The sequence below is a fragment of the Lutra lutra genome, chromosome 14, assembly GCF_902655055.1.
Source record: "Lutra lutra chromosome 14, mLutLut1.2, whole genome shotgun sequence".
NCBI lineage: Eukaryota > Metazoa > Chordata > Mammalia > Carnivora > Mustelidae > Lutra > Lutra lutra.
Genome location: NC_062291.1, coordinates 88,134,400 through 88,159,148, shown reverse-complemented (window position 1 = coordinate 88,159,148; position 24,749 = coordinate 88,134,400). Strand labels below are relative to the sequence as shown.

General features: G+C 60.1%; 2 pseudogenes; one reads left to right on the top strand and one right to left on the bottom strand.

Moving 5' to 3' along the window:
* Positions 1-6,206: 6,206 nt before the first annotated feature.
* On the top strand, positions 6,207-7,539 carry LOC125084900 (uncharacterized; annotated as a pseudogene).
* A 13,718-nt stretch (positions 7,540-21,257) lies between these two features.
* LOC125084504 (uncharacterized) lies at positions 21,258-22,188 on the bottom strand (annotated as a pseudogene).
* Between the last annotated feature and the right edge of the window lie 2,561 nt (positions 22,189-24,749).

Sequence of the window (24,749 nt, the reverse complement as noted above, 5' to 3'; positions counted from 1 at the left end):
AGATGTGCACCCGAAAATTAAAATATAGGACAGATTTTTTTTCAAACCACAAATAGATTTAATTAAACTGTCTTTTGAAATATGAGTCAAATAAAATATTTAATTTAAGATGTATCCTATCACGATTTTTAAAATGATGTGCCTTTTTAAAGAGATTTTATTTATTTTGTTGAGAGAGAGAGAGAGAGAGAGCACAAGCAGGGGGAGCAGCAGAGGGAGAGAGGGAAGCAGATTCGCGGCCGCGCAGGGAGCCCGAGGCGGGGCTCGACTCCAGGACCCTGAGACCGTGACCTGAGCTGAGGGCAGACGCTTGACTGACTGAGCCAGGCAGACACCCCTTGATGAAGTGTGTTGAAGGGTGAACCATGTCAAGCACCCATGAGAGGAAGGGCCGCCTGGCCATGTGGGGCCCCAAGGACAGAGGCTCTGCCCGTGGAGCCGTCGTCCCGCGTGGCGTCCTCTGCGTTTGCTGCTCACGGTCGCGGTCGCGGGTTCCTTGTGCTGTCGGAGGCCGACGGTGGCACTGGCGCGGAATCCAGCTGCGGAACGGCCGGTGGTTCCCCTGCCCGCTCGGCCGCCGGCACTTGACCCTTCGACCTTGAAGTGACTCTGGGCCAATTAGTGCAACGGTTGCCTTAATCATCAGGTTCGGTTGGAACTCAGAGCTTAGAAACTGCAGATTTCCCTCTCCCAGCCAAAGCCCAAGAAACAAATCAGACAGGAGTGCCTGGGATTTCAGGAAGTTAGAAGCACAGTAGCCCCTGCACCCTGGCCCCCAGCACGGACTGACCCTCTCTGCAGTCCCTCTCGGGGCTGCAATGCCAGACCCACCCCGGAGAGGGCACGCTGCCCCTGCCCCCCTACCTGGGCTCCCTGTGCCCCCTCTTCCTCCACCTGGACACTCCAGCAGGGCCTCGGAGAGGACTCGGGAGGGGGGCCACCCCGGGTGGCAGATGATAGAGACACGGCCCGGGGACGACTGGGGAAGCCAATGGCAGGGCTGGGTTGGGCCGTTGTGGGGTCTCCACCGCGTGCAGTGGAGAAGCACACACAGCTCAGAGAGGAGCGTGGTCCCAGGCCAAGGAAACCGCTGTCACTGCAGCAAGACCCTCTTCCCCACGTTCTTCCCCCAAGTCACCAAGCGCACACAGCGGGTCCCATGACAGTTCCCTGCTTTCTCAGAGAGGGCACGTCCCACCCAGGGGCTTCCGGGGAAGGGGGCGTCGCAGGACCACAGACACACGGGGCTCTACTCTCCTGCCCACCTGGGGAGCCGGGGGAACACGGACCTGGGTGCTTGCCCGTCTGTGCTCCGTCCTTCAGAGTTCCCTGGGCTCCTCCCGGACATGTAGCATGGCCAGAGCGTGGGGACGGCTATACGGGCCATGGTCACCCAGCCCAGGGCAAGAAGGATGGGAAGACACGCCCCAGCCATCCTCTCCCTGGACCTCCCTGCCTGGACCCAAACAGACGTCCGTAGGCAAGCCTGGGCTCAGCCTCTGGGCCAGAGCAGAGGGGAAAGCGGGGACCGGGGTGGGAACCAGCAGCATTCCCACCCCCGAGATCCTCAAGTTGTTTTCCTAAGACTGGGCAGGCAGGGACTCCCGTTCAGCTTCCCCAGGCCCACTGCACACCTGCACAGGGTGAGGAGGTGGGCCCTGGGCTCATCTGGCTCTGCGGGGGGTGGGGGCAGGTGGCCAGGCTGCACCCTTGCTGGGGAGGCCCTCCCTTCCCCCAGGGGTCACTGGGGTCAGCAGCCCCCACGTGGTGGCTTTTCTTGTAGAATCAGCGGAGCGGCTCCTTCTCTTGGCCCACAACAATGACGAACTTCCTCTGAACCAATTTCATCCCCTGCAGACCAAAGAGAGTTGGGACACTGCCCTAGAATTGACCTAGGAGAGCGCTCAGGACATGGGGTATGGGATGGCCTGGCATCGGCCGAGCCTTGCTCGGCTCCTCGCAGAAGCCCCCAGCCCTAACCCTGCCCTGGCCCAGGCAGGGGCACAGAGTCTTCCCTCCACTTTCCAGCCCTCCTGGTGGAAACCCGCTCCCAGGCCAGGCTGCTTCTGCTGGGGTCTCGCTCCTGCTAACCGGGGGCCACCCCTCCTGCTGTGATCCGGGTTTGCCTGGCACTGCCCTCTCCACGGGGCTCCCTGATGACGCTCCGACATCCTGGTTCTTGGAGTCCTATCAGCCTGGGCTCCACTGAGTCACAGGAGGGGCTGCTGCTCTGCTCTGGCCTTTCTCTCCTTCCTGGCAGGCCCAGGCTCAGCCCTGCTGTGGGGTCCTGGGCTGCAGCGTCCCACAGCCGGCTGGGTTCGCGAGAGCCAGGGAGGGCGGCCTGGGCCAGAGCAGACAGTGCAGGATGGGCTCTAGGGGCGGGCCTCTGGCTGGGGCTCCGGGAGACCAGGCTCCGCAGATGAGCTGGTAAGGGCCTGGCTGTGGTCAGCCCCAGAGCCGCAGAGTGGGGAGGGGAGGAAGGGGAAGTGGACTGGGGGAGGGGCTGAGGCGTGTTCTGGCACAGACCACGGACTCTTGCCTCCAGCCCTCATCCTCCGGGGGTGGGCCCCAGGGCAGGAGGAGGACAAGGAGGGAGGGAGGTCGGGCCGGGACCCCGGGGCCTTGTGAGTCACCGGCCTGCAGACACCCAGCCCCCGGTGAGACTCTCAGCCATGTGCGGTCGGTGTCATGAGAGCCTCCGGGCAGGTGTGCACAGACCCGCGTGGGTGCCCCCCGTCCCGCCCCTGCCCTTAGACGGCGAGCGTGCGCTCGGACTGAGCCCACACGCTCTAAACCGACTCTGGGTGTCACTGCCTGGGGGCCTCCCTGGTGCAGTCCAGGCACTGCAGCGACCAGCGTGGTCAGGGCCTCGTGCTCACCGCAGGCCCGGGGAGGCAGCCCCCCTGTAGCCTGCACCTTCCCATCCTGGCCAGATTCGAGCAGCCTGAGGGGCACCACCCCAAGGCCCACACACGGTCTTGTCCACATTTCGGCAGACAGGAAGGCCGCGCCGGCCCCGGACGCCGCCCTCAGGAAAAGTGGGCCCTGGGGGTGGCAGGGGACACAGAGGACCCTGGGGGCAGCCTGGCTCTCCCCTTTTGGGCGTGACTTGGAGACGTGGCAGCCCGCCAGAGAGGCCGTTCACAAGCGTGGCAGTCCGGGCCTGATGAGGGGAGCACGGGGCTCCGGACGTCACCCTCAGCTCCGGAGTGACCTTGGGCAAACCACCGTACTTCCCGGCCTCAGTCTCCCCATTGGTGGAGGGAAGCACGGCAGGAGGGTGGGCCCCGGGGGCTGTGTGGGGCTGTGGGCAGCAGCAAGCCGGGAAGGCCCATAGCCAGTTCCTGCCGGGACCCTGGGGTTTGTGGGTTCCGCCCCCAGTCTGGGTTAACTGGTGTGCGGGTGGTGAGGGGAACGGGCCTGGCTCACACACGGCCCTCCAGACCGTGAACAGCAGCGCAACTTCATGATCGAGCCTGTTAGTCACCTGACTTTCGGACCGCGAGCATTGCAGCCCAAAGTTACAGAAGCAGGAGCAGCGCTTTCCGGCTGAGCCTGTCCTCCCGCCGGCCTCCCGCCGGGCTCCGGTGCCCCAGCCAAGCGTCTCTAACCTCGGCAAAGGCAAACCGGAGAGGCCCTGCTCCAGGCTATTTTAAGCACGAACTTAAAAAGTAAAAGCAGCTGTAAAGTGAAAATTTTAGGAACATTTCCATTTCCTGGAGTGATGGAACGGAGAGCCCGGGCCCAGCCACAGGATCCTCCGCCGGCCAGACCCCAGCTCTGGGCATGGCACATCCTGGCCTTGGGCAGGCAGCCCGGTCTCGCAGTCTGGAGGGCCGTGTAAATGCCGAGTTTCGGTGATTCATCGGGGCGGGGGTGCTGGGCAAAGGCCGAGGCCGGCTTGGCGAGCAGGGCCCCGCCGTAGGCCTGGGCAAGGAGCAGAGGACGCCCCGCCCCGCCCTGCCCCGCCCCTCCCACAGCCAGCCCACAGTCAGCCCTGCAGTGGGCCCCCGGCTTCCCCCACGACTGCCTCCGGGGCCCAGGCCACAGGTCTTCTCGGTCTGGGAGACCCTCCCGCACACCTCTGTAGCCCAAGGCGCCCGGACGCCTCCGACCAGATTCAGGAGCAGACAGGGAGCCGATGTCCCGGGGCTGAGCACACCCCAGCTCTCAGCAGCCCCTGCCCGAAAGGCCAAGCCAACCAGCAGCCCTGGGCTGGGGGCTCTGCCTAGAGACTGAGCCGGGACCCCCGAAATACCACCCTGACAACAGGGCCGCGGTAGCGACAGAGTTCTTTCCAGTCCAGTGACAAGGAGCCGGGGCCCCTCTGGAGGACCCACCGGCTGCTGCCCGCCCGCCCATCCCCAGCGCCAGCACAGAGCTCGTCCAGGCCCCGACGGCGGGTCACCCACACATTGGCTCTTCGACTTTCCTGGGGAGCAGGCTCTTTGCCCAAGCAACCCTTTGTCCCACCCCGACCCAGAGTGCCCACAGAGGCCTGGACGCTGTCTGCTCCTGGACTTGGGCCCTGTCCTGAGGAGACAAATACAGCACTCACTGGTTGGTGGGCAGCCCACTGGTCCATCTCCTGGGGAGTCCCAGCACCTACCACCAGCAGACAGCTGCTTCCCTCTAAGGATAGGAGGGAAGGGAGGTTCCCAGGCTTGGGAAGGGGGCGGATGCGGGAGGAGGAAGGAAAGGGATGAGGGAGAAGGGGGAGAGGAGTGCGGGCTCTGCTCCCGAAGTGGGGTTTCTAGAGATATTCAAGCACCGACAGGAAGCTCAGCCTGCGACCCCCAGTGAGTGGCATTATCTTGTCTGTGTCCTTCCTGCTCCCCAGGCCGCTGGGCAAAGACCCCCTCCCCACAGTTCTGGGGGAAGCCCGATGCCAGGGCAGCCCAGCCACCCACTCTCTGTCTTCCCTGGAGGCCCATGGCGCCCATGTTCAGCTGGCCCCAGGTCTGGCCAGCAGGGTAGAGAGGCCCGTACCCCCAGTCAGCACAGGGCAGGGCCGGCTGGTGTGTGGGTGTTGCTGATCACGCCATGGTGCAGAGGGCACGTGGACGGCCCTGGGCGCTAGCCCTGCCACGTTCCCTCCAAGGTTGTCACCGGCCTGGGGCATGTGGAGGTGAGACCCAGCCTGGGCTGCGTAAATGCCCCTTTGTCTCTCATTACCTCAAATCAGATGTTGCCTCTTAAAGGTCGGCTTTTACTTTGAGCAAAAAGATAAATACGGAGTTTTATTTTCTCAGTAGGACAGTGTAGGCAAGGAGGTCTGACACCCCCTGCCCCACTTACACGCCCAGCCCTCCTCGCTCCCTCTGGGCCAGGGGCTTGGCCAGCTCACCGGTGCACCCCTGGGTCCCCTGCAGCGTGGGCCTAGGCAGGCAACGTCCCGACCTGGGCTCTGGCACGAGGAGGCCGTCCATCACCTGGGAGGCCGCTTTACTCGATCCTGTGCTGGGCCACTCACGTGGGCTGGCCTCTCTCTTGGGGTCACCTTCCCCATGGACCAAGTCCACGGGCCCCAGTGAAGGGGCCGTGTCCATTTCCTGGGCCTCCGCTGCAGGCCAGATTCCAGCCAGGGCGGCGAGGGACCCAGGACTTAGGCGTGGAGCAGGACACCTGGGAGGGTGGTACAGAATTCCTGCCTTTTCCTTGGCTTCTTGGGAGTCAGCCCTCTTAGTGACATACATCAAGGGCAGGTGGAGGAGACATCTGCACGGGGCTGGCGGGCATGAGACACCTGTGCGTGGGATGCTTCACGCGGGTCTGTGGTCACCGGGGAGCGACCACTATCCTGGCGGCTCAGGTCCGCAGCACGGCGCCCGTGGGAGCCAGGCGTTCCAGCCCACAGCCTCCCGGGCCCGCGGCCTGTCGGCACCCTTCTCCCTGCGGCACCCTGCCGGGCGCGCTGCAGGGCCCCTGGACAGCGGTTACTGTCGACCACATGGCGCCGCATTCTTCCCCACGAGCCCAGCCCCAGGAAGCGGGGGCGCGGGATAGGGGCCACGGAGGCCTCATGAGGGCTCTGCGTCCCCCGAGGCAGACAGGTTGAGCCTGGCTAGCGGCCTTTCAGCCCCGGGAGGGTCATCTGGAGAGATGGGGTCAGGGGTGAGCACGTGAACCCCCCAGGCCTGGCTGGCCTCATTCTTGCCTCTGGAAACCCTGAGAGGCCAGATCCCAGCCTTAGCTGTGCAGTCATCAGGCGATCACGGTCCTGGGGTGGGGAGCATCACGACAACACGGTCTGTGCGCCCCAGAACCTGCGCCTCTCTGGGTCTCACGGAATATTCATCGCCTGAGGGCCACTTTGGCTCTCTGGCTGGGGCGCCGTCCTCTTTAGTGTTTGGTGGGTCACTGCCTCCCGCCCCAGCCCAGGGTCATTCCAGCGCAGGGCGCCTTGGGGAAGTTCCTGTTTCCCTAGGGGCTTCCTGAGGAGCCTGGGCTGGGCCCCCCGCCTCCCGTGTTCCACTCTGTTTCTGTGCAGAGAGGGCGTGGGTGGCTCTGCCCCGGGTGACCCGGGACGTCCAGCTCACTTTCTCTGAGTCCTGAGTTAGCTCCATCCAGGGCCCCAGGGCTTTCTCTCCCCGATGCCATGTGGGTGCAGCTTTAACCCTGGAAGTGACCCCACAGAAGTGGGAAGGGCACTGGGGCTCCGCGGTGAGGCTGGTGTCCAGGCTGGGGGCAGGCTCTCCTCCAAGTGCTCTCTGGCCTTTGAGGACGCTGGGGTCTGAGGCCGAGGCTGGAGACCGTGCTGGCTGAGCCGGAAGCCCTGGGCCGGGGGGAGCAGGATAGGAATGGGCAGAGGACCCTGTGTGCGCGCCCTGGGGTCAGTGTCCTGTGCGGGGGCACAGGGGTTAATGGGAAGCTTGGCTCCTTTGCTGGGGTCTGGCTCCCCCAGAGCAGCATCTACGGCCGCTTGCATCTTCATCAGCAGAACGGCCGTCCTGAGGGCCATGACATTACCTGAACGGCTCAGGGTAACCCGGAGAGGTGCTGGCTTGACCGTGGCTTTTCCCGTGGAAAGAGATGATAGGCTGGGCATTCAGGGACCCCTGGACCACGAGGTGGCTCAAGGTCCCACAGGCTCTGGGGCTATGACTTCTTTCCTCGGGAAACCAGGATGACCTCTGGGCACTTTGCGGACTGGCTCCCCCCAGGTGTGGGCTAGACATCCCACAGGACCCCAGGCTTCAGAGGCCCCACTTGTCCGGAAATCCCGGACCACGTTTTCACTGGAACCCCACACCCTCTGGCTCTTCGGGGAGCACTCTGGCCTCTGTGGAGGGCCCTGAGCTGCCAGGGGGCCTCCGTGGGGTGCCCAGGAGAGGGGTATAAGTTGGGAGGAAGGCAGGAGGGGGGATCCAAGCCCTGGGCCCAGGAAGGGCTTGAGGGTCCAGGGTTGGGGGGTCAGGCAGCTCTGCCATCCCGGCTATGTCCCTTGCTTTTCCAGGGGCTCTGAGCTCCCCCCAGGAGGGGCTCTGTCCCAGCCTAATAATAACTCCCAGCCTGGCCCCAGCGGTCAGCTATTTTTAGAGTCCCTAACCCAGCCCCCATGTGACTCAGCAAGACCTCAAGTCGGGATGAGAAAGTTGCTGGGTGGCCCGTGGCCAGGATGCCTCAGGCAGCCCGACAGGCAGGCGTGGGCAGCAGGGGCCCAGAAGCAGGCCAGGCTGGCCCAGGAGCCCTCCCGCCTCTGGCCTCCTTGGAGCCTCAGGCCCTCCGCCACCCCCTCCCCGCACCCGCTGCTCCCTCCCAGCTGCCGGCTCCTCCCCCCAAGCCGAGCATGGAAAATCTGATGTCAGAATCCCAGTGTTGGCAAAGAATGCGACTGACCTTCACCTCCAGGGGAGCCATGAGGCCCAAGGGGCTGGGCCTGGATCCCTCCCCGCTCTTGGTGTCCCTAAGCGCCCTGGGACCACGGCCCCCTTCCCCTCTCGGACACCCCCTGCTCCAGTGTGGCCCTGGTCCCCAGCCCCGGGGGTCGCACCCAGGCACTGAGCACTTGACTGCACTGCCGGGTGTATCCCAGGCCGGTGCTGCCCCCAGTAGCCCGGGTTCATCGGGTGGCCGGCCAGGCCATTTGTTACTGAAAGGGTTTCGGGAGCAGGTCAGCCAGGCTGAGTGGAGCTGGGATGGTGAATCCCTTGCCCAGCTCCGAGCACAGCCCTGCCACTGGGAGTGGACAGTGATCCTGTCCACTCCCTGAGGAAGTGCCTGCAGGATGTGGGGAGGGCAGTGGGGTCAGCAAGAGAGCCACGTACACACACGTGAGCACACTCGTGTGTCGCTGTGCACGCGTGAATGCCCACCCACGCATGTACCGTGTACACACGTGTTCCTATGTCACTGTGTGTGCCCGCCTACACGTGTACGTGTGTGTGTGTGTGTACGTGTGTGCCCATGTGCCTCTGTGTGTGCCTGCCAGGTTGTACATGTGTCTGTGGGTGTTCACGCATCACACTGGGTGGCACCCATGCGTGCACACGTGTATAGCGTGTCCGTGTGTTGTGGTGTGCATGTGAATGCATGTCCGCATGTGTATGTGTGTGTACGTGTTTGCTCATGTGCTGCTGTGAGTGCACACTCATGTACACATAGGTACACACGTGCTCATGTGTTGCTGTGTGTAAGAGCACAGCCCACACGTGCACATGCGTACACGGGCACGTGCTTGTGTGTTCACGTGCATGTAAACATGTGTGTGTGGCAGCTTTTCTCCCTTGGAAGTACACGAGATTCTGCAGTGCCTCTGGTCTCATGCAGGCACCCTGACAGATGTCCCCGCTGGCTGCCCGGCCCCTTCCCACCCAGCAGGAGCGGTGCCAGCACCTGGAGCCGGGGGCTGTGCACGGACTTGATGGGGATCCCAGCCGGAAAGGACAGGTCTTAGAGCCCTGCCCCCCTCTCCTGGCAGGTCCCGTGGCTTTGGGCTGGCCCTGACGTGGGCGAACATAGGTGCAGACAGCCCGGAAGGGCAGTGGCCGGGAGCGCCTGGTTTCCCACGCCCCGGGGGACGGGCTTGCGCCCCGGTCCCTTCCGCCTGGTCTTCTAAGCACCACCAGGTGTCCCGGTGCCGTCCGGCTGTGGGCTGCCTGTCGTCATCTGTTCCCCAGCAGGCGGTGATTCAGAGGAGCGGCTCTGCCCGGGGTCGCCCGGCCTCGCAGCCTTCAGACCGGCTCTCATTTGTTTTCTCTGCTTCGAGCGTCAGGACGCTCCTCCGTTTGGGGAGAACACGGCTTCCCAAAGGTGGGTGATCACAGTGGTTACGCCCGACCAGTCCTGCCTCTTCTTCCTATTCCTAGGTTTGTCGTCCAGGGAAGTAAGGAGAAATGAAAAGCCGTTTTCTGGAATGAAAGTATTATGCTGTTTTTTCATTAACTTCAAAATGCCTTAGAAAAAGGATTTCATTTCAAATATCTGGCTGCCGGCCCTTGTCACGGACTGCTTCTTAAACTTCCCTTGAGACAGAAACACGGACACCCACCACACCTGGGCAGCCTGGGCAGGGAGTGCTGCTGGCTGGTGGACATCGACAGATGTCCCCTGTTTTCTGCTGCCCACGAGCCAGACCCCTCAACTTCCTTTTCAGAAACCCCAGCCTATGCCCACCAGAAACCTGAGGGGCCCTCTTGGCGTGGGGGCCACTTTCTGAGGCAGCTGTGCTGTTTCCCAAGAGCACCTCAAGGCCCCTGCCCTTCGGAATCCCCTCGGGCTGGCGGAGGGCAGTGGACCTCCCCTCGGCGAGCCGGAGCCTGCCTGGAGGGCTCCCCATGGGGACTGAGGGTCAGGAGAGTGGGAGCCGTGGACGCAGGGCCCGGGACAAAGGTGGCTGAAGGACAGAGGAACCCCTAGTCATGGGCCCCCCGGGGGTCTCCGTGCAGCAGCCTTGTGGGCGGGGGTGCAGCTCCCCCCAGGGAAGAAGGAAAACCAGTCCCCAGTCCTGCCGTTGGCAACATGGAATGGAACCCTGTGTGCACACACGTGTATCTGCACACACACATCGCAACGTACACTGCACATCACACACACACACAGAGCACACATCACGAAGCCCGTAAGCTAGTCCTGCGGAAAGGAAGTGAAATGGCGTCCCGTCCAATAACATCAGGAAGAACAAGTCTTTGGGCAGGAAGGAAACTGAGGCAGCACGGGAGTCTGAGCTGGAGGAGGAGCGGGGCTTCCACGGGATGTGAGCGGGGAGCTGCTGGGGGGTCCGCACGGGGTGGAGAGCACCGGAAGTGAGCAGCAGCCGCAGCCCCTCCGCTTCGTGCCCTGGATCCGGTGGACCAGCTGTGGGAGCCTGTGCGCAGACCCTCGGGATCCCCTAGCCACGTCTGCAGAAGGGTGGGTGTCTGTGCTGAGAGACACCGCATACTTCTGCCTGCTCTCGGCACGGGAAGGGAATTCAAAACTTCGGGGAATGGCTAAAATAATTGTTTTACAAAGTGCCATGTGTTGTTGAGAGAACGCACCTGTTGGCAGGTGTGTGCTAGATCTTCCTCATGTGTTCATATACGAGACCTCACGAGACCTCAGGACCCCAAGAAAGTGCTTCTGTAGAGACCACACTGGTTAACCTCGATGAAGACACTGGAAAGGACCGAGAAGGTCAGGCTGTACGGGGCACCTGCACCAGCCCCTCGCTTCCTTGACGGGGGCCAACGGCACAGCTCGCAGGTGGAACACGGGACAGCCCTTCCTCTTGCTGGGCTGGGCCAGCCTTCCTGGTTTGCACGGAGACCCCCGGCCACTAGGAATGAAAGCAAACCCCTCAAAGAGCAGAGCCCCACTCACCGAGTGTTTGGGGCCTCATGGAATTGCAAATACTACCTATTACACTTCTGGGATGGGTCAGCTGCTCTACTCAGAGGTAAACCAAGGGTCTTCGATGTCCTTGGAGTAAGAATGAAGATCTGGGGGTTTCAACTACATTAATTGAAGAACTAACTGGGGGGAGGAACTGATTATCTTATAAGCAAAAACAAAAAAGTTAGAAAAACAATCAGAACTGATCAATATATTCAATTCCTGGTCCACAGACAAAATGGCAACAAAAAGAGATCCATGACAAACGGAATCCAGAAACAGAACAAAAATACAAATAAGCAAAATCATATAATAAGACATGCAGTTAAAATATGAAAATCCCAATAAAATAATTATAGTTATAAGTTAAGTTATAATTTTAGTAATAAGTTAAGAAAATGGCCTCAAGAAACTTGAGAAAATAACACACTCATGAGAGAAATCGAGGAAGACTCAAGGAAATGGAAAAACATTCCATGTTCCTGGACTGGAAGAACAAATATTGTGAAAACGTCTGTGCTGCCCTGAGCAAGCTACTCATTCGAGGCAATCCCTATCAAAATACCATCAACTGTTTTCACAGAGCTGGAACAAATAATCCTAAAATTTAGAGGGAACCAGAAAAGACCTCGAATAGCCAGAGGAACACTGAAAAAGAAAGCCAAAGTTGGTGGCATCACAATTCCGGACTTCAAGCTCTATTACGAAGCTGTCATCATCAAGACAGCATGGTACTGGCCCAAAAACAGACACATAGATCAATGGAACAGAATAGAGAGCCCAGAAATGGACCCTCAACTCTATGGTCAACTCATCTTCGACAAAGCAGGAAAGAATGTCCAATGGAACAAAGACAGCCTCTTCAATAAATGGTGTTGGGAAAATTGGACAGCCACATGCAGAAAAATGAAATTGGATCATTTCCTTACACCACACACGAAAATAGACTCAAAATGGATGAAGGATCTCAGTGTGAGAAAGGAATCCATCAAAATCCTCGAGGAGAACACAGGCAGCAACCTCTTCGACGTCAGCCGCAGCAACATCTTCCTAGGAACATCACCAAAGGCAAGGGAAGCAAGGGCAAAAATGAACTTTTGGGATTTTATCAAGATCAAAAGCTTCTGCACGGCAAAGGAAACAGTTAACAAAACCAAAAGACAACTGATAGAATGGGAGAAGATATTTGCAAATGACACATCAGATAAAGGGCTAGTGTCCAAAATCTATAAAGAACTTAGCAAACTCAACACCCAAAGAACAAATAATCCAATCAGGAAATGGGCAGAGGACATGAACAGACATTTCTGCAAAGAAGACATCCAGATGGCCAACAGACACATGAAAAAGTGCTCCATATCACTCGGCATCAGGGAAATACAAATCAAAACCACCATGAGGTATCACCTCACACCAGTCAGAATGGCTAAAATTAACAAGTCAGGAAATGACAGATGCTGGCGAGGATGCGGAGAAAGGGGAACCCTCCTACACTGTTGGTGGGAACGCAAGCTGGTGCAACCACTCTGGAAAACAGCATGGAGGTTCCTCAAAATGTTGAGAATAGAACTACCCTATGACCCAGCAATTGCACTGCTGGGTATTTACCCTAAAGATACAAACGTAGTGATCCGAAGGGGCACGTGCACCCGAATGTTTATAGCAGAAAAGTCCACAATAGCCAAACTATGGGAAGAACCTAGATGTCCATCAACAGATGAATGGACAAAGAAGATGTGGTATATATATGTAATAGAATATTACTCAAGCACCAAAAAAATAAAATCCTGCCATTTATAAGGATGTGGATGGAACTAGAGGGCGTTATGCTGAGAGAAATAAGTCAATCAGAAAAAGACAATTATATGATCTCACTCATATGTGGAATTTAAGAAACAAGACAGAGGATCATAGGGGAAGGGAGGGAAAAATAAAATAAAAGGAAATCAAAGAGGGAGACAAACCATAAGAGACTCTTAACTCCACGGAGCAAACTGAGCTGCTGGAGGGAAAGGGCCGGGGGGAGGGGTGACTGGGCACCAAGGAGGGCACGTGATGTGACGAGCACAGGGTGTGATATAAGACCAGTGAATGAAAACTACCTCTGAAGCCAATAGTGCACTGTATGTTAATTAATTGGATTTAAATAAAAAAAAATTTTTTTAAACAAACTTGAGAAAAACCGCACAGGCAGTTTTTTTTAAATAACTATAGAAGATTTTTGAAAATCATTATTTAACAATCACCTGTAAACAAAGGTTGTCTGGGGAATCCCTTCCAACATGTAAAGAACAAGCAATATCCACGCTACAGACCTTTCCGGTAAAGACGAGGGGCTTCCTAGCTCAATATATGAGACCAGCAGAACTTTGATCAAGAAATTGAAACTGATTCCAAAACACATATCAGCCACCCAGATGCAGAGTCGAAGCTGGAACACTAGCACATCAGAATCCCAGCGATGAGGAAGGCGCTCCCTCCGGTGTGCAGGTACGGTTTGCTCCAGGAACCCAAGAGAAAGTAACAGGTAAGCTCGGTCCGGAGCAAAGGTCCACGAAGAGAAATCTCATCCTCTCCACAAAAGCCACAGGGCATTTGATCAACTCCCAAATCCACCCCAACAGCCTGAAGAAACTGTGATGAGAATACTACGGAATGGAGCAGTAGTTACCCTGGGAAATGCTGGAGCCCAGGCTGAGGTCCGCGTGCTGGCCGTCAGGTTGTGTGGGTGGCTTGGGCTGGAGCAGGGACTCACCAGGCAGCTCCGGGTGGCTCACACTCAGGGGAGGAGCACGGGGTCGTCTGGCCGCGGGGGTCACGGCTGTTCCTGTGGGGCTCTGCTCCTAACAAACCCCAGTCCCCATCCATGTCTCAGAGCCCAGATTCTGGTCTGCCAGCTGTGCCCTGAAAGCAGGGCTGGGTAGTCAAAGTGCTGCTGTGAGGGGCCGTCCTGGGAGAGGCGGGGATGGGGGGGTCTGCGTGGTTGTTTGGGCTCAGCCAGCCCGGTATTCTGCTGCTCTCCCCTTTTCCACCCACACTGAGCTGGGCACATGATCCAGGCGTGGCAATCGTCAAAGCATCATCTCTTCCTGGTCAGAGGTGGGCAAGTGCCCCCATGACAGCCAATGAAGAATAATGAGAATTCTGCTGGGAATTCCAAACAAATATGGTCATTCCTCCCTCAGGTTTGTCCCTGTGGGAATGGTCTGGAGCTGTTGCAGCCATCCTGCGACCAAGAAGAAAGTGGTGCCAGAACAGGCATACATGCTCAGAAACCAGCCTGGGATGCTTGATCAAGCCATACCTGAATCTTAAGCCATGTGAATGAATAAATGCCCTTGAAGTTAATTTGGTTGTTTTCCGTCTTGTATAATTAAGAGTCTAGACTGACACGGGCTTCAGTCACAGCAGAATCCACGCACACTCAGCCCTATCCTGATGTTCTGAAAATCCAGCCATCCTATCCCTATGAGATGGCCCCGTCCCAGGTGGAAGTGCTGGACTACCCAGATCCCGGACCATGGCAAACCCTGGCTGGAGTCCCGTGAGCACTCCCTGTGTGCCCTGACCAGGGCTCTGGGGGTGGCCCGATCGTTCTATGGGCTCGGGGCCCTGAGAAGTGCACCAGCCCCAGCAGGCACGATAGCTGCCCGGGGTGGTCTCTGCAGTGGAGCAACTGGGGGCTGAGCCCGATGTCCCTGCGAGAAGCAGCAGCTTTTCTTCTTTCTGGGAAATGCGCTCAGCGCCCCTGGGGACGCCCCCACAACCCAGCGCGGCTCGTCTCGCTTCTGCATCCGTGGAGGAGAAACACGAGAAGCGCTTTCAAGAGGGTTTTGTTGCACACATGACACTGCAGTGAAAAATGACTTTTTTCCATTGCTCCGTCCAGAACATGGCCACTTCCTGTCCCCTGGAAGGGCCCCATCTGTCCAGAGGTCCTCTGTCCACAGTGTAGCTACGGCCCTGTTTTGCACGTCTGCTGACCGACCGGCTCTCGCGTGTTTTCCTACGAACTGCTTTCACACGCGCCTGCTCCGGGAGCCTCGCGCCCTCCCATTCTACAGTCAAGGAAACCAGGGCTCCAGAGGCAGCAGCTGGTGCACGTCAGGGGTGGGGGAAGCTGAGGGGCTCCCTACCTCCCTTATGTCACTTCAAATCCTAGTTTGGACCCCTCCGCTCCCCAAGGGTCCTCAGGGAATGGCACACACACTGGAACCCCCTGGGACCGAAGCTCCAGCAGCCTCCATGCCCAGCCGTCCTGGGGGTGCTGCGCTGGGAGTGTGTCTGAGCCCGAACAGTCCCGGGGCCCCGCCATGTCTCCAGGAAGGGCAGGCTGCTGCTGTCGATGTGCGTGGTCCCCGGGGATCGGGGGGCATCCCTCGGGCAGGTGCCTGGAGCAGGCCGTCTGGCAGGCAGACACGCAAGCCTCGGCCCACCCTCGGGGGGCACGGACTCAGGCCACTCACATGGCCCTGTCATGGCCTGCGACAGCCCATCTGGCCTCCACTGGCCTCCCTGGGAGCCTCCCTGAGCCCCTGCCCTGAAGACAGGAACCTGAAGCCCGAGTCAGCCCAGCCTCAGGGAGCCACAGTGCTCAGCCAGCGTGAGGCGCTCCGTGGCCTCTTCCTGAGAGTTTGCGCAGGAGCCCGTGCTCCCCTGCCCAGCGTCTGATGGCCCCTCCGGGATGGGTTTTAATCTTCTCGCCAAATTGAAATGTGAGCCACCTACTTACGGTCGGGACACTCGGGCCAGAGATGAGCAACCTCGATCTTGGGAGGACGGGTCCCTGTCACTCACTTGCAGCCACGTCTGTGTCTGCGCCGGGAAGGGGCCGCAGCTCTGGTGAGCGGGATGTCAAGTGCTGAGGCCCTGGGTCTCACCCAAAGACAGGCTGAGGCTCACGCAGAGGCTCTGTCCCTCATGTCCTCCTGGACTGCTGTCCTTCCCAGGCCCTGGGGCCAGGGGGAAGCCATAAGCCAGGCTCCCTCCAGAAAGCGCCTGGATAGAACCTAGGACTCCGCTCTGTCAAAGCACTAAGTGCCCCCGTCTCTCCCCAGCCCCTGTTCACAGACGCTGGCCCCTCCTCGGTCTGGTGGGGGCACCGGGTCTGGGGGTTTTCTCTGGGCCACTCCCTCCAGGTAAGAGCTCAAGGCTGGGGATGACACCCCCCATCCATGCAGGGCACGAGTGTCGCAGGGGCCAAGCTCACGTTGGGAGGGCAGCCACGGTCATCTCCAGGGACACATGTCACCACTGCCCACACTTCTCTGTGGCCGCTGTTCTCGTCCGGCCTGAGCTCTCTCAACTCACGCATCCTTCTCAAGGCCCCCATGGGACCTCATGCGCCACCAGGGTTTTGTGAGGAAACAAGGTGGTGTGTTCGGTGAGTGGCAGGGACTGAACCTGGGGCCTCTGTGGGATTCTCTCGAGGTACATGAGCTGCCCTATAGGACCCTCTGTTCCATCTACACTAACCACCCTGAACACAATGGCTACCTTTAGGATTTGGGGGGCCAAGCCCCGGGAAAATTGGACCACTCGTTACTCTTATCAGAGATTCAGAGAACAAGTTCCCGCTGCTTCTGAAGGCTGGCAGTGCTCCCAGAAGGGGCACGGACTATGCTCCCTTGGCCACCTGCCAGCAGGGAGGGGAAGAGCCCCGCCCCTGGAAGCCCCTCTGGGAGGCGGAACTGGGGTCTGCAGGATGGCTTCTGGCGCCTCCTGGTCTGAGGGAGGGGACAGCCCCAGGCAGAGGAGCACTGACGTACCACGGGGGTCCTCAGGGCCTCCGTGGGCCCGTGGGGAGCTCTGGGCTTCCAGGGTCTCAGCCAGGCCTGGGCCTGTAGCCTGCACTGACAGGTCGCTGGGTTGGGGGCCTGCCAGGGACTCTGGGCAACACCTGTCCCCCAAAACATCAGCTGGTTGAAGGGGCCGCCTTTGAACCTTGTGCCATGGTTCCCACTCCTCCGGGCACAAGGTTGGGGCGCTCCCCTCCCTGCACCCGCAGACACCTTTGGCCTGAGCTGCTCCTAGTGCTTGGCCAGCCGACACGTGGGACGTGTCTTCTGTCTCCTCAACTGGGCCTTTGTCTGGGCCTTCCCCAGGGGAAGGTATGTCCAGAACCCCCAGGACCCCGGGGTGGGCCCCGGCCAGGGATCAGAGTTGGAGGAACGGCAGCCCACCTCGAAGGTCATGGCAAGGACGCTCCGGGGATTGGTGAGGAAGGCAGTGGGAGCCCCTGCTGTGGGTCCTGGGGTCTCGGAACCCCTGTGCCCTCCGTCCCGGGTATCGGTCCTGTGCCTCTTCGTGAGGCCGCTGACTGTCCAGCACCCCGTGTCAGAGAAGCTACCTTCTGGACGCTCCCCCATGGCTGGGGGTGAGGTGCGTGACGCTTTACTGGCAGGAGACGAGGAGGCCTCAGAGTGGTTCGTGACGTCTCTTCTTTAAATGGAGGAGGGATGAAGGCCCCTGAGTCTGCTGCTGGCCACGTGCTGACACTGGGAACCGGTCTCCTCTGGAGGAGAGACTCATGAAAACGTGATCTGGGCAGATCCTTAATAACCGACCTTACAAGTCACCATCACCAGAGACAAATCTAAAAAGAGATTTCCTTTGTCATTGACTCATCTTGGCCTACATACCGTGGGAAATTTCCACGGCCGCTCGCATCTGACACAGGCGCGCCCCCGGAGTCCCGCGCTGGGAGGGGGCGCGTCCCACGTTGGGACCCGTCTCCCAGGGCACGGGCAGGCGGCCGCAGGGTCCCACGTGGGGCCGCCCCCACCCACACCTGCCTGTGGAGCCGTCTTCGGGGAACATGCTCCCTTCGCCGGGGCGTTCTCGTTTTTCCCCAGCTTTCCCGGGACAGCGTTCACGTGCGAACACGTCCCGCGCGGAGGGACCGTGCAGCGGCCCGGGGGTGCCCGCAGAGACGTGTGGCCGTGCGCACAGGTGACTGCAGAGTGTTTCCGTTGCCTGCAGGAGAGGCCCGCTCCCCAGACCCTCGCCCCATATCCCCGCCGCCCGGCCTGAGCAGCCACGCGGCCACTTTCCGTGTCTGTGCACCCCGTGCAGGGCATTTCCCAGCACTGGAGCTCCCGATGTGCGGTTCCTCATTCTCTGCCCCCTGAGCGTGGGCGGCCCCTACATCTGGGTGACTTTCGCTGAGTCTAACTTTGAGTTCCAAGAATAAGTTCACCTTAAGGATGTGAGGAAGACCTGCTTCCCTGTTCAAGTTCACACTTCAGGGCAGCAGGGAACGGGGGTCACGGGTGTGTGGGCCCTGCAGAGCCTTGACTCTCTGCAGGACCTCACCTTCACGGAGACACGCTGGCTGCCCAGTCGCACCTGTAACCCCGTTCCCAGAGTGGGCAGCGCTGCATCCCCGTCCCCCTTGGGGAGGGGGCAGCAGGTTTCTCTTAGCAAACAGTCCCCAATGTTGGTGGCTCTCCCAAGCTCTGAAGCCCATGCCCAGCAGCCCCTCCTCAGCCCACACTCTGCCGTCCTTCCCGCCGGCCTCCCACGCTCAGCTCTGCTCCCCCAGAGGAAAAGCTGGAAGGGGTCACCCAGGGGAGGAGGCCCCCACATTAGGCCTCGCTGACAGGTCCCGCCACCTCCCAGCAGACGGGCTCGGCCTCCTCAGTGGCGGGAGAGGCACAGTTAATTGTCGGAAGGTTCTCAGAGAATCAAACCCAAAGTGTTCATTAAATCTGTTCTTCTTTCTTGTCCATGATTTGCTGGTTTCAGTTAAAAATCTTCAGAGAACACACAGGAAGATGCTCTGTCCCCCGCTGTCACCCAGCTCCCGGTTTTGAGGAAATCATGGCCCAAAGGAATGGGTCACTCCAAGGGGGAGATGTGCTCTGAGCAGGGGACAGGGCCACTCGGGACATTCACTACCAAAATGGATGTGGTCCGGCCAAGGCTGGAAAGACTGGTCCTGGGACAAAAGAAACATCCCGAAGCTCATTCCTAGGGACTTAACTTAAACGTGATCCTCTACGGTGACTCAGACTGAAAGACTGAGAACAAGCGAGGGAGAGGGCGTGGGCCCGCGGGGACAGGGCCTGGGGAGCTGGGGGCGACCGCTGGCCGTGGAGGGAGGAACCTAGCAGGCCCGACACGTGGCCGTAGCTTCAAGCAGAGACCTGAAGGGACTCCATCTCCCAGAGGAGACCCAGACTCAGCCCGTGGCGGATCCAGGACCGGCCTAAGAGGACCGAGGCTCAGCCCAGGCCGGACCCGGGCCCAGCACTCGAGGAACAAAACTCAGCCCACAGTGGAGCCAGGCTCAGCCCAGGCCGGACCCGGGCCCAGCTGGCAGCTTCTGGAAGAGGAAACCGGGTCACAGGAGATGCACCCCGTTTTGGACTTGGGACATCAGAGAGGTACTTGCCAGCCCACACTTTCCCTTAACTCGTAGCACCTCTGACTTGTCTTGACGCTGTTGAGAGAGGTACATGCTGCCCTCCTGAGATCACTGGAATCGTCCCAAACCCACGCGGGGGTCAGCAGGCGGAGCGACAGGTGGACTCGCCCCGGCCACAGGCCCCCATGCACAGCCAGAGTCCTCCGAGAGCACGCAAGCTGCGGGAGGAAGTCAGATTAACTTCCCTTCAGTCAGCGCCGGGCTGGACAGTGTCCGCCTCCAGGCCACTCCCTGTGGCGGGGCCCCTGTGGCTCGCCAAGCCCCACCCTAGCCATGAGGCGCCCGCCCACATCCCCCCTCGGGGGGCCACCGGCTTCCTGCCAGCACGACCTCCAGACTCAGGTGGAGGGTCTGAGCGGGGCAGAGAGCATGGGTTTGGGGGGACAGCCGGGTCCCCGCACGTGGCACTCTGCTCCACGGTGCTCTCGGGCAGCGGGGGCTCGGTCCAGGCCTTGCCCGCCCGCACCCTGCCTTCTTATCCGGTCTCAGCAGAGGCTGTCACTTCTGCTCCGCAGGGGCTGTTTACTCCACCTCTAAAGCCCGTCTTGGGTCCCGGTTCCCGTCTGTGAAACCGGAATTTCTGGAAGAGACTGTCCTTGTGGCTTGTGTGTTATGACTGTGTGTCCCCGTGGCCATGTGTGTCCCCGTGGCTGTGTCTGTGCCCGAGCAAAGCACGTCACCTGCGTGAAACGCAGACTCGGGCCCTGGGGGAGGGTGAATTTGCACATCTACGTGCAAGTGTGTGTGTGTGTGTGACTGGGCAGGACACATACGTGCGCACGCAGTGACTGGGCTCGTAGAACTTTCTGGTGGGCTAATCTCCAGGTGGCCCTGGATAGTTCCAGCCTGTGGTGCTCCCCAAGAGGGACCCCAGACAGCAGCGGGGGGCTCCTAGCCACTGCTCGCCAGGGCACCTCCAGGAGTGGGCAGCCCCCCATAGCTCTGTCCTGGGGAGGAGGCTGTGATCTTTACGAGGCTCCCCACAGGGAGAAGGCAGGGGCACAGGGTGCACACGAGGCCCTTGGGGAGGTCCTACCTGAGCAGAGGGGCCCGTGGCCAGCGGCGTCCCACAGCTCCGGACCCAGGGGCCCCAGGAGCGTTCAGGAATGCGGAGGGAGGTCTCCAATCAGTGGGAGGGTCTGGCTCCCTGCATCTCATCAGCATAAGAGCCTGGGGCTCAGAGAGGTTAAGAAGCGGCCTAAGGGCCCCCAGCGGGTGAGTATCACAGCCAGGATCTTCAGCCAAGCTGACCTACCTTCAGAGGGGTGAACCGTGGGGGTAGCCCGACTGGAAAGAGGACGGACATCCGTCTGCTTCCAGGAAAGATTTCAGGTCCGGGGGCCTAGTGGTGGACCTGGGATGGACTTCTAAGCTGAGGGCGAGGACCTAGCAGACCTGCGGCCTGCCCTCCCACCCTTATCCGGGACTCCGCACAGCACCCTGGAACCAAGGCCCCCCCGGGTTGGAGAAGCCAAGGGCCAAGGGAAAGATGGGGCAGGACGTGCCACCTGGTGAGTTATAGAAAAGGAAGCTGTAACGACTTTCCCTGGAAGGAAGTGAAGGGTCCAGCGTCCCTCCAGCCAGGACCAGCAGAAAAGAGCCCTGCGGAGGGACGTAGGGTGCTGGACATCACTCGGTAGGCCTGAGGCCAGGCCAGCGCTCCCGGCAGGAAATCGTGCATCCCTGGGGAAAGAGGCCCCCAGGGCCCCTCCAGGGCCCTGTCCTTGGGCTCCCCCCACACCCAGTCAGGTCCTGACTGCACCCTTCCGGGATGGCTCCTGCCTGCCTACCAAGGGAGACGGAGTGGGAGAGCCCCGCAGTTCACGCTGCCCTGCAGAGTTCCTGCCGTCCAGCCCCTCCCCCAGGGCCTGGAAGCCAGCTGGGAGGACTGGCTCAGCCCCTTCCCCTCTGCCTCTCCCGGAGGGCCGCAGGGCTGGCTTCTCCCTCGGCCAGAGGATGGCTGCTCTGCCAGGGGCCTTCTGCCCTCCCAGTGAGGGTCCTGGAACGGCCCAGTGGGTCACAGGCCTGCGTCTGAAGGGTAGTGCCTGGGGAGTGGACCCGACAGGCTCAAGTCAGCACGGAGCTGGGTGGGGTGGGCCTCCAAGGATCCCAAAGGCTACAGGGGCCTGGTGAGCAGGGGGCAGGCAGAGAGGAGCGTCCACAGACACTGACAGGGACCCCTCGGACAGTCTGGACCCTGCTTCCCTGCTCCCCACTGACAAGGGCTCTGCAAACAGGCAGTCAGACAGAAAGGGGTGGGGGAGAGGGGCATGGAGCCAGGGAGGGCATGGGTGGGTAGGTTAGGGTGTGGGCCAGCTCTTGGGGGGACATCCAGGGCTGTGTCTTCTGCCCATCCTTGGAGGTCGATGTTCGAGGCCCAGGAGCCCGAGGGTGGAGGGGAGGGCCCAGAGAGAACCCAGGCCTCCCGCTCAGCTGCTGACACAGGTGATCTGAGTGCAGGGAGGCCCGTCCCACCCCCAGGGGACACAGGCCAAACAGACATAGGGTCCCGAGGCTCCTAGTTTTCCACCCCCACCCTCCTCGCCCAGGACCCTCACAGGAGGACAGCAGGAGTCCACGATGGGGTACGCACCCCACATCCGGAGCCTGGAGGGGCCCTGTGAGGCCGGACTGGGTGTCACCACGAGCTTTGTGTCTTTCCTTCAGGAAGAAGCCTGTTTACAGGGGGAGCCCCATGTCGCTCGCACACCTGCACGCGCGCTCTGCCTGACACTCTCGCGGGATGTCATTGGCCAGGGTGGTGGGGCCTGGTCCGGGGAGAGTGCGTGCGTCTCAGGCCCGGCTTGCCGGGCTCTGGGAATTTCCGCTTTGTCAGAAAGCCCACGTGGCTTCCCAGACAGGCTGTGACCGTGTCCTCGTGCAGCCGTGGCACCAAAGACGTCTTCGCAGAACACAGAGTCCCACGGGTTCTTGTCAGGCTTGCTCATTCTGTCCAGCTGATCGGGTCTCTAATTCACGTGTCCCGCAAGATGAAGGAGGGGCGTCCCCCTGCGGTCCCCGATCACCGCGACCCGCTGTGCGTCTTAACTGTTCACCGGGTCTGCTCCCCTTCTCTTGGGCTGTTTGGGTTTTCTTACAATTCCAGAAATCACATACTCATAAAACAGCGGGTGGTGGTCCTTTGGAGTTCGTGTCCGTTACAAACATCTTTATCGCTAAGAGCACCATCCTGTGTATTTGACAAGGAGAAAGGTTTGTGACTCTGTGCGGTGACGGATACGGATTAAACTCGTTGTGGCGATATTCGTGTATAAATGCCCTAACCGAATCATCTAGTCGCCCACCGTCACCCGTATCCTGTCGACTCAATCACAAGCAAACGTGTCCCCAGGGAGCGGCCTGCATTTCCACATGGTGGTTTTAATGAATGTAAGTTTTCTTTTTTGGTCAATCTTTTTATACTTAAATCCTCTCTTATGACAAGATCACAAAAATAAGTATCAGATATTTTCATCCAGAAATTGCAGTGTTTAAATTTCTGCTCAAATCTGTGTCTTCTCTTATTTTCATTGGTTTCAGGCTCTCGCTTTCTCTAAGTGGGACACTTGCCTCCTTAACTTTCCTTCTTTTCTTCTGTTGAGGCCACATGCTGCCCTCCTGACCCCAGCCAGGCCCTGGGAGTCTGTGCCTCACAAGACGCAGTCCTTGCCCTCAGGGGCCTTGGGGGGACCCTTGGAGGCGTGTGGGGCCAGGCTGCCACTCATGGCGGCTGCTGGAGTCAAGTGGTGGGACTCTCAGGTGTTGTCCCACAGGGTGCAGGTCAGATGCGCCCGTGTCTTCCTGCCATGTCCGGGTTCTTGGCCACCCACCACAGAGGCTGGGCCTGTCTCTGGCCCCACACCCCTGCCTTGTAGACAAAGCAGTTTCCTGAAGGAAGCATCTGGAACAATTCCTTGCTGTGCTCCAAATGGGGCTTCCAGAATCTTCTGGGCTTGCTGATGGGCTCCAGGAGCAGGAGGACTTTCTCAGACATGTGACGTTATAGCTCGTGGCTCTCCAGTGTCTCTGAGGAGCACGAGAAGATACTCTGTGACCCCAGGGACCATGTGGCTCTGCCGGGTTCTGTGTGTGGGAGGAGGCCTGGGATCGGATCTGCCCTGAAGAGCCCCTCTTTGTCCATGGGCCTTGCAGCAGTGCAGAAGCACGAGGCCCCGCCCCAGTCTTGGGACCCAGGTGGACACGCGGCCTCCAGAGGGGGTCACAGTGTGGCTCAGGAAAGGACACGTGTGGGCTCCGATACAGCTGCCAGGGTCACACCTGCCTTCCTCACTGGCCAGCGAAGGGTTCAGAATGCAAGTCAGACGTGTCGAGGGACGGAGCGTGGAGCTTTCTGTCTCAGGGTCACAGACAGAAGAAACACAGCTCTGTGAGGGCACGTCCAGGAAACAGGCTGTCTGCCCTTGTTCATTCATCCATTCATTCATTCATGAGTGAGTGAGTGAGTGAGTGAGGGGATGAACGAAGGAGGGCAAGGATGCACTCTCCTGTCCCCACGGTTGTGGCCAGTGTCCATGGGCCAGCGGCCACTGTCAGCGTGTCCCACATGCTGGGAAAGCTGTGCGAGCAGAGGTTTCCATGTGTCCACGTGGACCCCAACTCATGTGTCTCACGAGGGGTGGCAGCTCCATCCTGGGGGCCCGCGACCAGGAGCTGGCACGTGGTGAAGACTGGACATGGCCTGATGACAAGCCTGTGGACTGAGGGGCCCAAGGCTGTATGAGAACCCCTTGGACTGGGCAGGCAGCAAGATGGGGACAGCAGATTCCCAGTGGGAATCTCCCCAGGATGGGGATGGCACAGGGAGGTGCCCTCTGCTTGTTGACATTCAGGGCCCAGATCAGGAGGCCCCTCCAGAAATGGCAGGGCTCTCGGACCTCCTTCCCAGACCCTGGGATCCATGCCCGGGTCAGGCTCGTCAGCCCAAATGCCCCTCCCCCACGTCAGAGCGTGACCTGACCTGGAACAGAAGGGAGCCCCAGGAGCTGTGGGAGCCTGGGAGGACCCGTGGCCCTGCCACACCTGGATTCAGGCCTCTGCCTCCGGGGCTGGGAGCCAGCTGGGTTGGTGTGGAAGGCCCCAGCCTGTGGCACTTTGTGGCAACGGGCCCAGAGGTGGTGCCGGCGGGCTTTGGACCACACAACCTGGATCTGTGCTGACCTACCAGCTGCCCCCTGTGGGACCTCCCTGGGCCTTCACAGTGCTTTGCTGCTCCCTCCAGACACCCTGTAGACTTAGGGTCCCCTCAGCATAGGCCTGTGGGTCTGAGGCTGGGCACACAGTTCCAGGAGGGTGTATGGGGTTTCAGCGAAGAAGCCGGTGCTTGGGGTCTGCGGCGGGAGGGCCACACCCCCTTCCTGAGGTTTTCCTCACGGTGCCCTGGCCTCTTCAGCAACACCCTTCTGTCCAGCTGAGAGGGGACTGTCCCCCCGTGGGCCCCAGGTCCCAGGGAGTGGAGGGTGTCATGGGAGTGTCCCCCAGGGCTCTCCCC